Raw genomic sequence first — 11,618 nt, forward strand, 5'->3', positions numbered from 1 at the left:
TGAGTCGTGATTCGGTAGCTCAGATGGTAGAGCACTTGCCCGCGAAAGGCAAAGGTCCCGAGTTCGAGTCTCGGTCGGGCACACAGTTTTAATCTGCCAGGAAGTTTCATATCAGCGCACACTCCGCTGCAGAGTGAAAATCTCATTCTGGAAACATTTTTATTTATTCATATAGCGCATTCAGTTGGCTCACATCGTTGGAATGGCTCCTGCTATTCGGAGACCAAACTAGATGGCACAGAGATTAAGGCCATAGATTGGCTTTCAGAAGAGCAGGCTTCAAATACCCGTGTATCACTGCGGATTTAGCTTTCTGTGGTTTAGCAGGGCCAACTACCTTGCAATAGTGAAAACACCAGTTCCCATCAGATAATCAAAGGCAATCGCTGTTGAGCTTGGTCCGCAGCTCGTGGTCGTGCGGTGGCGTTCTCGCTTCCCATGCCCGGGTTCCCGGGTTCGATTCCCGGCGGGGTCAGGGATTTTCTCTGCCTCGTGATGACTGGGTGTTGTGTGATGTCCTTAGGTTAGATAGGTTTAAGTAGTTCTAAGTTCTAGGGGACTGATGACCATAGATGTTAAGTCCCATAGTGCTCAGAGCCATTTGAACCATTTGTTGAGCTTGATTACCGCTTGGATGGATCACCGTCTGAGTCTGCCGAGCACTGTTGCCAAATGTCGTTTACTCAGACCTTTTGAGGCCAACTGAGGAGCTATTTGACTGGGAAGTAACGGCTCCGGTCCGAAAAGTCACAACGGCCTGAGGACCGTGTGCTGACCTCCTGCCCCTTCATATCTGCATCAAGTGATGGCTATCGGCTGAAGATGACGCGGTGGTCGGTCGGTGGGTAGGAGGTCCTTCCATGTCTGTTCGGAATGAGTTCATGGTTTCACAAAACTGAGATAAACGATGGAGTGGCTCCTTTGAAAGATTCACGGCTTACTACGTCATTCTTCCACTGACGGAGCTGACACTCCAAGGACACCTCATTCGATGGGGCGCTGAATCCTGATAGACCCTTCTTTGTTTTCGTTTGAAGTAGAAACGTGTCACTCAACATAATCTTCAGCAAAAGTGGGTACACTTCCACCGTCATTGAAATAATACCACAAATTTCTTAGGAAGAAAAAGTACACACTGCGCTGTGACCTTCTTTGCAATCACTTTTGGACCGATGACCTTTATGGAAGGATGGGAAAGAAATCGACCATCTCCTTTTCAAAGGAATTATCACGGCACTTGCCTGGAGTGACCTAGGGAAATCGCCAGAGAGGTCACAATAGGAAAGACAAATTTCCGACATTATCGTCTGTAGATCTCGACAGAATTTTGATACTGTAGCCGTTTAGGAACACTTAAGAAGATGCTTTCTACGTTAATAACTAAACGTGTCGGGAATTGAACGCAGGTCACTCTTGTGATTTCACTAGCGTTCTCCAGTTGGTAGTAGAATACCAATTTTCCGTTAGACAGCATTCACGTGGGATCTGGCAGATTCTATGGTGTGCGTCCGTTGAGCCACGCCTGCAGCCGCTCTGAACTTCAAGCGCCGTCTGCCTCCACAATATAGGATGGCCCGCATCAGCCGCTTAGGCCACTCATACGCAGAGCCACCTTGCTACGCAGACGTCACCTAGTCACGGCTCCATCACCATCATTCGTGCTTAGCTAAGAGAGCCTCATACTTGTTGACATTGTGGTAGCTGGTCTCTATTTCTTGCTGCATTATTTGAAATGAATCTTCACACGCTTGGAGAAATAACTCCGCCCGAACAGGCCATGAAGGCCCAACGGTACCGACCGGCCGCCGTGTCATCCTCAGACCATAGGCGTTACTGGATGCGGATATGGAAGTGCACGTGCTCAGCACATCGCTCTCCCAGCCGTATGTCAGTTTCCGATACCGGAGCCGCTACTTCGCAATCAAGTAGCTCCTCAGTTTGCCTCACAAGGGCTGAGCGCACCCCGCTTACCAACAGCGCTCGGCAGACCGAATGGTCATCCATCCAAGTGATAGCCCAGCCCGACAGCGCTTAACTTCGGTGATCTGACGGGAACCGGTGTTACCACTGCGGCAAGGCCGTTGGCTTGGAGAAATACAAATTAAGTAAATCTTGTGTTTACTCTATTAACTTGTTCAGTGTTCTTTTCTGCTTTTGTCCAGCTTGCCTTTGACAGCAGTTGCTGCACCACTCTGTAGCCAACATCTTCTTAGTTTTGTGTACGACTGTGAAAAGACTAACGCAATGAATGCACAGAGTTACAGACCATTACCCGTAACGATTTTATGTTCCAGGATCCTAGGGCATATTCTATACCCGAAGACTTGTACTGTCGTGTTACTGAAGGAAATGAAGCTCCGGCTGAATCGTCAGCACAGGGTGACTGTAGCCTATTTGGTAGCCCATATTAATCCAGATTCTCTCACACTGGGAATAATTCCACGTAATATGACATGAGTGGAGCTCCCAAATGAAAAGTAGTTTTTCTTCAAGAATCAGCAACTGTTCAGAAAAAGTCAACTGGTTTTAAACGCAGTTCATTTTATTCACAAGCGATATCTTGAAATCTGTAGCTAGAGACAAGCATGTAAATTCCGTCGTCTTACAAAAGCCGTCCGACACTGTACTGTACTGTTGACCGATAACCACGATGAAATCGTATGGAAGAACGTTGAAAGCGTCGATATAGTTGTTAACGGAACCGACTAGGCACTTATACTCAATGGTTGACGTTCAAAGCGTCGAAAGTAGCGTCGGCTGTGTCACGAGGAAGCGTAAATGGACCAATAATGTTTTCAGTACTCACTGTCGCTATATAACACAATTTTAAAAGGAACTTGATTGGTGTAAACTCCTGCAGCGTTGAAGTTGTGCTCTATCCTTAGCAACAGATCTAAAATACAATATTAATATAATTCTCTTTGCAAATTTTTGTGAGACATAGGGGAATATTACCGCTTCAGTACTGTTAGTATCATGAGGTTCCCATAGGTGGTGGCCCTATAGGTAGGTAGCCTTGGATATGGCGTCTACAATGGAGGTGCTTTGCACGTAGGCAGTTGTCATTGAGTTTCTTTTGCCGAAATACCACAGCAACGCAGATATTCATAGGAACTTGCAGAATGTCTACGGAGACCTGGAATTGACAAGAAAAAAGGCACGGTCAGTCGTTGGGCTAGGCGACTGTAATTATCACAACAGTGTCGCCTGGATCTGTCCTCTCTCCCGAGTGCCAACCGGCCGCACACTGCTATGACTCCTACATTGTTGGAACGTGCGGAAATTATCATTCAAGGTGATCGATGGATGACAATCAAACACGTCGCTGCCCAACTGGATGTCTTTGTTGGTAGTCGTGACACACTCGTCCAATGTGTTCCTCGTCGCCTAGCAGATAACTGTAAAGAGGAACCAAGGACCAGCTATGCGGTATTGCTCGTACGTTACGTGGCTAATCATGTCATTTTTTTGTCGTACGTTCGTCACAGGTGATGAATGTTGTTAATCTTTATCTTTAGTGGGTTCTGAGCACTATGGGACTTAACATCGGAGGTCATCAGTCCCCTAGAACTTAGAACTACTTAAACCTAAGGACATCACATACATCAATGCCCGAGGCAGAATTCGAACCTGCGACCGTAGCGGTCGCGCGGTTACAGACTGAAGCGCCTAGAACCGCTCGGCCACACCGGCCGGCCTTTATCTTTAGTCTCACAGACAAGCAGTGTATCATAATTGTTCAAATAGTTCAAATGGCTCTGAGCACTATGGGACATAACATCTATGGTCATGAGTCCCATGGAACTTAGAACTACTTAAACATAACTAACCTAAGGACAACACACAACACCCAGTCATCTATCATAATTGTCATTGTAATTACACAGCAAATGAACTTAATAATTGACGCATATGACTTTCTGATAAAACTGCTTGAAAATTCACTGGACAGCGCTTTACACAAATCTTTTACTAGTGTTATGCCTCTGGCCTGGTATGATGTCACTTTTCTAAATACTCTCTGACAGTCACTATACTTTACAGTGGAAGAGATATTCGGCGGTAATTAAATTTATTGGTGTACCTGTGCGCACGGAATGCTCATCTGCTCTGGAACTTGTGGCTATTTGGATTAATGATGTCACCGTCAACAATCTAATTTCATTTCCCATACTTGTGATACGCAACGCAAGAGGTGTCTCTTACTAGTTTTCGCAAAAATGCTTCTTTATTACACAACTCGCGAAGTGAAGTGAGAGTGTGTAAACAGTCTTGAAAGTAAATGAAAATGGGGAACTAATCGGGCCGACAAGAACATAGGCTGCAAAATCATAATGCTTCATTAAGCTATTAAAGCAACACGCCCTTTTATAACGTTCTAACACCTAGACAAATTAGCAAAAATATTTCTAAATAACTTTCCTGTATACAATTGGCTTCCTTAATGCTTGTTTCATCTGTAAGGCAGGACCATAGGTTCCATTATAAAAATTATATTGCAAATTTCAACCTTTCTAACAATAAGCAACTACACAGTTGCAAGTCTAAAAATGGGATTACCTTGAAAGTTGGATTTTGTCATTTTTCCATTAATATAATCACATTTGATCAATATCTTTCCTGAAAACATATTTTTACAAAATCCCTTTTAAATAATGCTGCCTCCACGACACGCCAGACCACATGCCATCCTTTTCAACACAAGTACATTGCCAAACCTCCAACACAGCTGACTGCTACTTCTGGTTTACTCTGACCAACGTCTCCGGTCTCAGACACAATCTTACTAAGAATATGATTATATCGACATTATAGAGGTTGAGTACATTTATTAAATTCGTAAGTTAATACATATTTGTGGCGAAAGCTTCCCGTAAATCTTCATGGTAAATAGGAGAGCCACCTTTCATTACTCATCCCCTCTTAAACAAGAATTTGGCAGATTGGTTTCTGCTCATACAATAGCAGAGGGCACTCGAAAAATTCTCCGAAAGAAACAACCACGAAAGCATGGTACAATATGTCTGGTACAAATACCTGGCGTGAGTGAAATACAAACAACTGTACAAAGCTTCCAGTGATAAGTCATTTTACATAATTGTCATGACAGAGAAGACATTGCACAGAAAGATGCTTGATGTGGTAAATCAGTAATCTATTTTAGTCCAATGCAGTGTTATAGATACATACAGTTTTAAAATATTGTACAGAGGATTACAATGAAATTATAATTAGCTGTACAAACGTTTAAAAGAAACCTATAAGGACAAGTAAGAACTCCTGTCCATTCAAATGAAGTGAGAAAGATACACACATTTCATGCTACATCGCACAAAACTTTACATAGCAGCTACAACTGTTCATTCAAACGTTTACGAAAACCTTATGAAGAAAAGTAAAAAGTCTTGCCACTTCAGATAAAACAGGAAAGATACACACATTAACAGAATGGAACAAAAATGCTTACAATCGTCTGTTCAGTGTTATTGAGAAAACTTATGAGGACAATGTCACGCAACAGGAGAATTTCACATGCATCACAATTTCACATGAACAGACTCAGGGAGCGTAGTACTTTGCATTCAGTTTCTTCACTGACAACCCACAGAGCTCGAAATAAGACAGACCAAGGGAGGATGAAGTGTCTTGTCACAACATCCACTGACAACTCAGAATCTGAAGAGCTACGATCATAGCTGTAGAACTGCCATAATGAGCAGTGATTTCACTGCGCCATCATTCATAAGCTAAGACATTGTGTGACACTCACCTGAGCTGCACAAAAGACTGAATGACGCCATCCAGCATAATTTTCCCATTAAGCTTCGTGTGTGTGTGTGTTAATCAACATCGTCTCCCATACATGTCCAGAATACATGAAACGTATTTACAAAGGAATTAGACAACTAGTTACATATATTTTTAGTGCCAAAATGAATTGTCCTGAAAAACATGGCAACTTCCTACTCATGTGCATTATTCAGAAATCCTTATCTGATATACATACAGTAGAAATGGTTATCTTATAAACTACGTATAAGGCTTGCCAGTAAAATTCTGGTGTCATTTCAATCAACTGCTTAAACAGTAAACAGTTAATCATCAATCTCTTATCAAATGTCAATTTTGAATATGTATCTCCATTGTTAAAGTACCTCACATAAATGAAAAGACTTGGATCCAGTTTCTTAAATTACACAACTTATCTGTCTGGTCAGAATGGAAATACCACATATCCCACGTACAATGACATCAGTATAGTGATCACCAAAGTAGCTAATTATCGCATACACACTCTTTGAATAGAAAATCTTTAGAGTACAATTAATGTCAGTATTGTGTCAGACAACAGCTTAAAACTATTGGAGCAAAAATCTTAGGTGTAACATCATCTTAGGATTTCTTGGATTCACTGGTAACATTAGGACGACAAAACAGTTGTCATCTGTGGTGATACAAGAGTAATATTTTAGTTTAGTAACATTGTGTCATTGTATCTCTAAATTAGTACAATAACAACAAAAATCGCACATAGGATCTTTGTGAAATTTTTGTTTACATATCTCGAGTCCGTGACAAATTTAAAACATTATTTAAATTTAAGTATTCCTTCGAAACTGATCATGAGTGAGAAATGTTGGAGCTGTTATAGGGTAGTGAGTAGAGGGACTCCTTGCCACTGTTGTAGCAAATACTACACCAAAGTACTCTTTGTTGAGTTGTTCTGGCGTCATGATCGACCACACCTTGATGGAACTGTGAAGCGAATCAATGTGGGGTTAGGGATGGTTCTGAGGGCAGCCAACATTGCTCATGTTTCTCTGGTCCCCGTCAGGACTATCAACAGATGCGGTTTTACCAGGCATGGCCTACACCTAAACAGGACTGGGAAGGGAAGATGGGTACAGCTGATTCATAGAAGTAGAGGAGCTAGATTTCGGACCACACATGGTCAAATACCTTTTGTGAAGGGTAGGAAAAGTAAGTCTTTTTAGGATAAATCCAGACAACAGATTCCTCTGCCTAAAGAATATCTCCAGTACTTTAAAAAATACTGAAACAATCTCTCACAAGAAAGATTTTAACACTCCAAATATCACACATACCAAATGTCACAAAGAAAAACAAACAATTGGAAAGAGTAACATGGAGAATTTCACAGACTTAACAATCTTCCATCAAAACATGCAATCAATAAAAAATAAAATACAACTACTAGAAGTTGAGCTCCAGTCTTTGAACTGCACAGTAGTTTGTGTTATTGAGCACTGGTGTAGAGAGACAGATATCCTACATGTAGTGTTATCATCGTATGCAGAACTGCTTCAAAGGGTGGAGGATCATGCATTTATATCAGAAAAGGAGCACAGTTCAAATCAAGACATGACCTCAGTACAGCAAGTGAAGACAAACACTTTGAAATATCAGCTATTGAATTAACAGAGCTTGATATCACCAAGAAATTAACCATTTTATGTGTGTATAGATATCCCAGTGGTAGTGTGGACATTTTTTTCAGTAAATTAACAGAAGTTCTAGATAAAGTCTCAAGTACAAAGGTCGACATAATTGTGTGTGGGGACGTTAACATCAACACTAATATCATAAATGAATCCAGCAGCACCCTCATAAATATCCCTCAAAGTTTTGGCATGTCCCTATTGGTCAATAGTCCAACAAGGGTTACTACAATGACTGCATGAGTAATTGACCATGTGGCCACAAATACGGACAGGGAAAAATGTGATGTAGCTGTAAAAGATCTCAGACAATCAGACCATCTCTGTCATATAACAACAGTGAAATCAGACATCGAATCATTTCCTATACTACAAGCTTACGAAACACATCTATCGGAAATCAAAATAAAAGATGTTTCAAAGGAACCTGCAAAACAAAGCTGGGATGAAGTGTATAAGGAAACCATTTTGAATATGAAATTCTCTAAATTCCCACATTATTTAAATTGAACTTTGAAAAGGTATTTCCAACAGTATGCAAGGCTGTATCAACATCTCACAAAAACAGATGGATAACAGCAGGTATTAAGAAGTTCTCCCAAACACTTAAATACCTCAGTTCAATGAAAGAGAGCCTCAATGATCGATAATTCCTAAATTTCTACCATAGATACAAAGAGATCTATAGGAATGTGCTGATTGCTGCAAACAGTCATTTAATGACAAAATAATATATAATGCAAAGAATAAAAGCAAAGCAGTCTGTGATGTGATAAAAAAGAAAACAGGGAGAGGCAAAGATGTGCAGAATAACATATTGTCAAGGGAGGGGGATAGGGTAATAAATGATCCACAACACTTAGCAAACTATTTAAATGAGCATTTTACAAGTATTGCAGAGACGTTATAGCAAAAATTCCCCAAAACAAATATATCACCTGTAAATAATATTTCACTAAATACAATGATGTTACTTCCAACCACAGAGAATGATGTCAATTAAACTGTTCAAGAACTAAAAAATAAAAAGTCAGTAGGCTTAGGTGAAATACCAATGTGTGTACTGAAACAACACATTGAGATTATACAAGGCCCCTTAACAAATATAATAAATGAATCCTTCACATCAGGGACATTTCCAGGTTATGCAGAAGACATGAAAAATTACCAGCCCATTTCCCTGCTGTCACCATTCTCGAAAATAATAGAAGTAATTATGAAAGATAGATAAATGAATTACCTGAATAAATTCAAATTTTTAAGCGAATCACAGTTTGGTTTCTGAAGTGGCAAAATATGGAGGCAGCTATAGTAGAATCAAAAAGGTTGTACTTGTTGCTCTTGACAAAGATAAGGGTGTCACAGACATATTTTCGGACCTTTCTAAGGCCTCTGATTCATTTGACCACCAGATTCTATTAAATAAATTAGAAGCATTAGGAACAAGAGGGGTAGCTAATGACCGGTTTCAGCCATACGTAGCAGATAGGATACAAAGAGTAGAGATAACACATACTTCAAATAGATCCAAAAATTTAGTAAAACCCTTATCAGAACCGAAATACGGTAATATAGGAGTTCCACAAGGTAGCACATTAGGACCAATAATATTCCTGATACACATCAATGACTTTCCCAGTAGTGTTACTCATTGTCAAGAAATTCTCTTTGCTGATGACAGTAATATTATAGACACAGAGAAAACAAAAGAACTCCTTCCAGGGAAAGCAAATGGAGCTCTTGAGGAAGTTTACGACTGGTAAATAAGCAAAAAGTTACATTGAACATAAACAAAACTAATACCTCGAATTTCAATTTGAAGAGGGAAAATGACAATGTTAAATTAAATGTAGATGGCAACTCTATAGACTGTGATACAAGTGCAAAATTTCAAGGAATGAATATTGATTCTCAGCTGAAGTGGTGTGAACACATGAAGGTACTTGCAAACAGAATGTCATCAGTGTGTAACATGCAGTATCATTTAGTTACATACTATTCACATGTACACTCAACACTTTGCTATGGCACTCTTTTTTGGGGAACAATTGCACAAAATGTGAACGCAATTTTCAAACTCCTGTAAAGAGCCATAAGAATCATAACCAAAAATGGTAGTCGAGATCACTGTAAAGATCTGTTCAAAACACAAGGTCTTTAACTGCTCCATGTGAACTTATTTACCAGTCAGTTGAACGCATCAAAAATAACGTTGGTTATTACTGCACAAATAGTTCTGTCCATTACCATGGAACAAGAGCTAGACCCAAATTATATCTGCCAAGAAAAAATAAAAATAAAACTCAAAACAGCATTTTAAAAGTTATGCAAATAAATAATAATAATGATTATAAAACATCCAACATTCCACATAATACCTTCGCCCTATGTTATTTTCCTTCCTTTTTTCCTTACTACCCCCAAGCTATACATTGTACAATACTAACACCTCTTCCTCTTTCTGAGCTCAACATCTCACTCGTTACAGAGGGATACTGACTCAGTTTTTCAGGGCAGCAAATGGGAAGTTGTGGTACAGAAAAATGCACAGAATTCACCAGTGTGTGTGTGTCTTTGTGTGTTTAGTGAATGAAGTGTTGTGAAACATTGTGTGTATAGTGTGTGCAGTGACTGATATTGAGATATGAGTGAACGGTGTAATATTACATTATTTAATAAGTTATTTGTAAAAAAAGTATTGTCTACTAGTAGTCAGTATAATGGTTGTCTCTAACTACAAGTCTGTAAATGTTTGTGTATTTTGTGTATATGAATTAGGTTATTTTAAATTCGTCTAAACTTGTAAATACTTTGACATGTCCTATACCCTTGTGAAAAGAGATCTACAGATGAATAAAGGTACTGCTACTAGTACTATAACTACTTTTCATTTAAGTTCTATTAACAATATGTTTCTCCCTGACGATTGCTTGTTTTCGAATATATTACTGTATCAACCCTAAATCTATTAATTAATAACGTACGCCTTCACGTGAAATAACTGAAATATTTTCCTCTACAAACTGATGTAACGCTTTTACTATTAATTCTGCACATTAACTACCTGCAACACAGCAATGTATGGCTACACAATACGGAAGCTCAACACCGACTCTCCTCCTCACAGCAGGATGGCGGGTGACCACTAGTCATTATACCCGCAAGCAAAATTCTCCCATTCACAGAATACGTGTGCTCCGCTCTAGAAGCTGCACAAGCCAGCAATAAGTAAGTACAATATCGATACGTTATGACATCATAGATAACAGTACTTCTTACATCCCACCAACTGATTTTTTTTTCAAAAACGCGAGAAAGAAGTATTTTCGAAAATTCAAAGGAAAATAAATAGAAAACTCACAGAAATTTTGAAAAAGCAAGATCCCGCCACAAACAGGCAACTTACGAACAACGCAGCAATTATTCCTTTCTGACTTATTATATTGTAATACAACATAAATATTATATACACTTCACATTCTCTCATCCCTACACTGAAAATAACGATTTTTACATTTTTAATGAACACGAAATTAAAACTGTTATAAAATAGGATTAAAAACACAAAATAGTGAGACGTTTTTGTACAGAAGTCCACGAAAATGGTACAAAAAACCTTAATGCAGTCCGTACAAATGTCTGCGGCATACAGTACATCCTAATTCTACTAATATTAATGCATATTCATGTAATCCAGAGATGTTAGGTGAACAGGCTGAACAGAAAAATCGTTGTCATTATCAAATCACCACGTCACAGGAACTACTTTTTATAACTGTGTAACATACTGTAATAATGAACTTCAATAAGATAAGAAGCTATGGTAATTTAACGGTCTTTTGTATTCAAACACTCATTAGTCTATACAAAGGAATGTTATTACATATGCAAATGCAGCTCAGCATACAAAAGTAATTAAGAAAATTACTCGTCTCATAAACTAATATACTCTTCATGGAGGTGTATTGTGCCGTTGCAACTAAATAAAAGACAGTTTGTTTTTTGCCATATGCGTTTCGCATCTTTTATTTATGGAGCATCTTCAGTAACCTGTAATACATATTTGTTTATATATATAGTAAATGCAGTATGTATTAGTTGCAAATATGTTCATACGTTCTCATGCTGTTTCTAACCAGAAGAGCATGAACAATGAGA

At 39.1% G+C, this 11,618-nt stretch overlaps 1 pseudogene; it reads right to left on the minus strand.

Moving 5' to 3' along the window:
* Positions 1–1,968: 1,968 nt before the first annotated feature.
* LOC126203319 (5S ribosomal RNA) lies at positions 1,969–2,086 on the minus strand (annotated as a pseudogene).
* Positions 2,087–11,618: the final 9,532 nt, after the last annotated feature.

This window comes from Schistocerca nitens, chromosome 1, assembly GCF_023898315.1.
Source record: "Schistocerca nitens isolate TAMUIC-IGC-003100 chromosome 1, iqSchNite1.1, whole genome shotgun sequence".
NCBI classification, from domain to species: Eukaryota; Metazoa; Arthropoda; class Insecta; order Orthoptera; family Acrididae; genus Schistocerca; species Schistocerca nitens.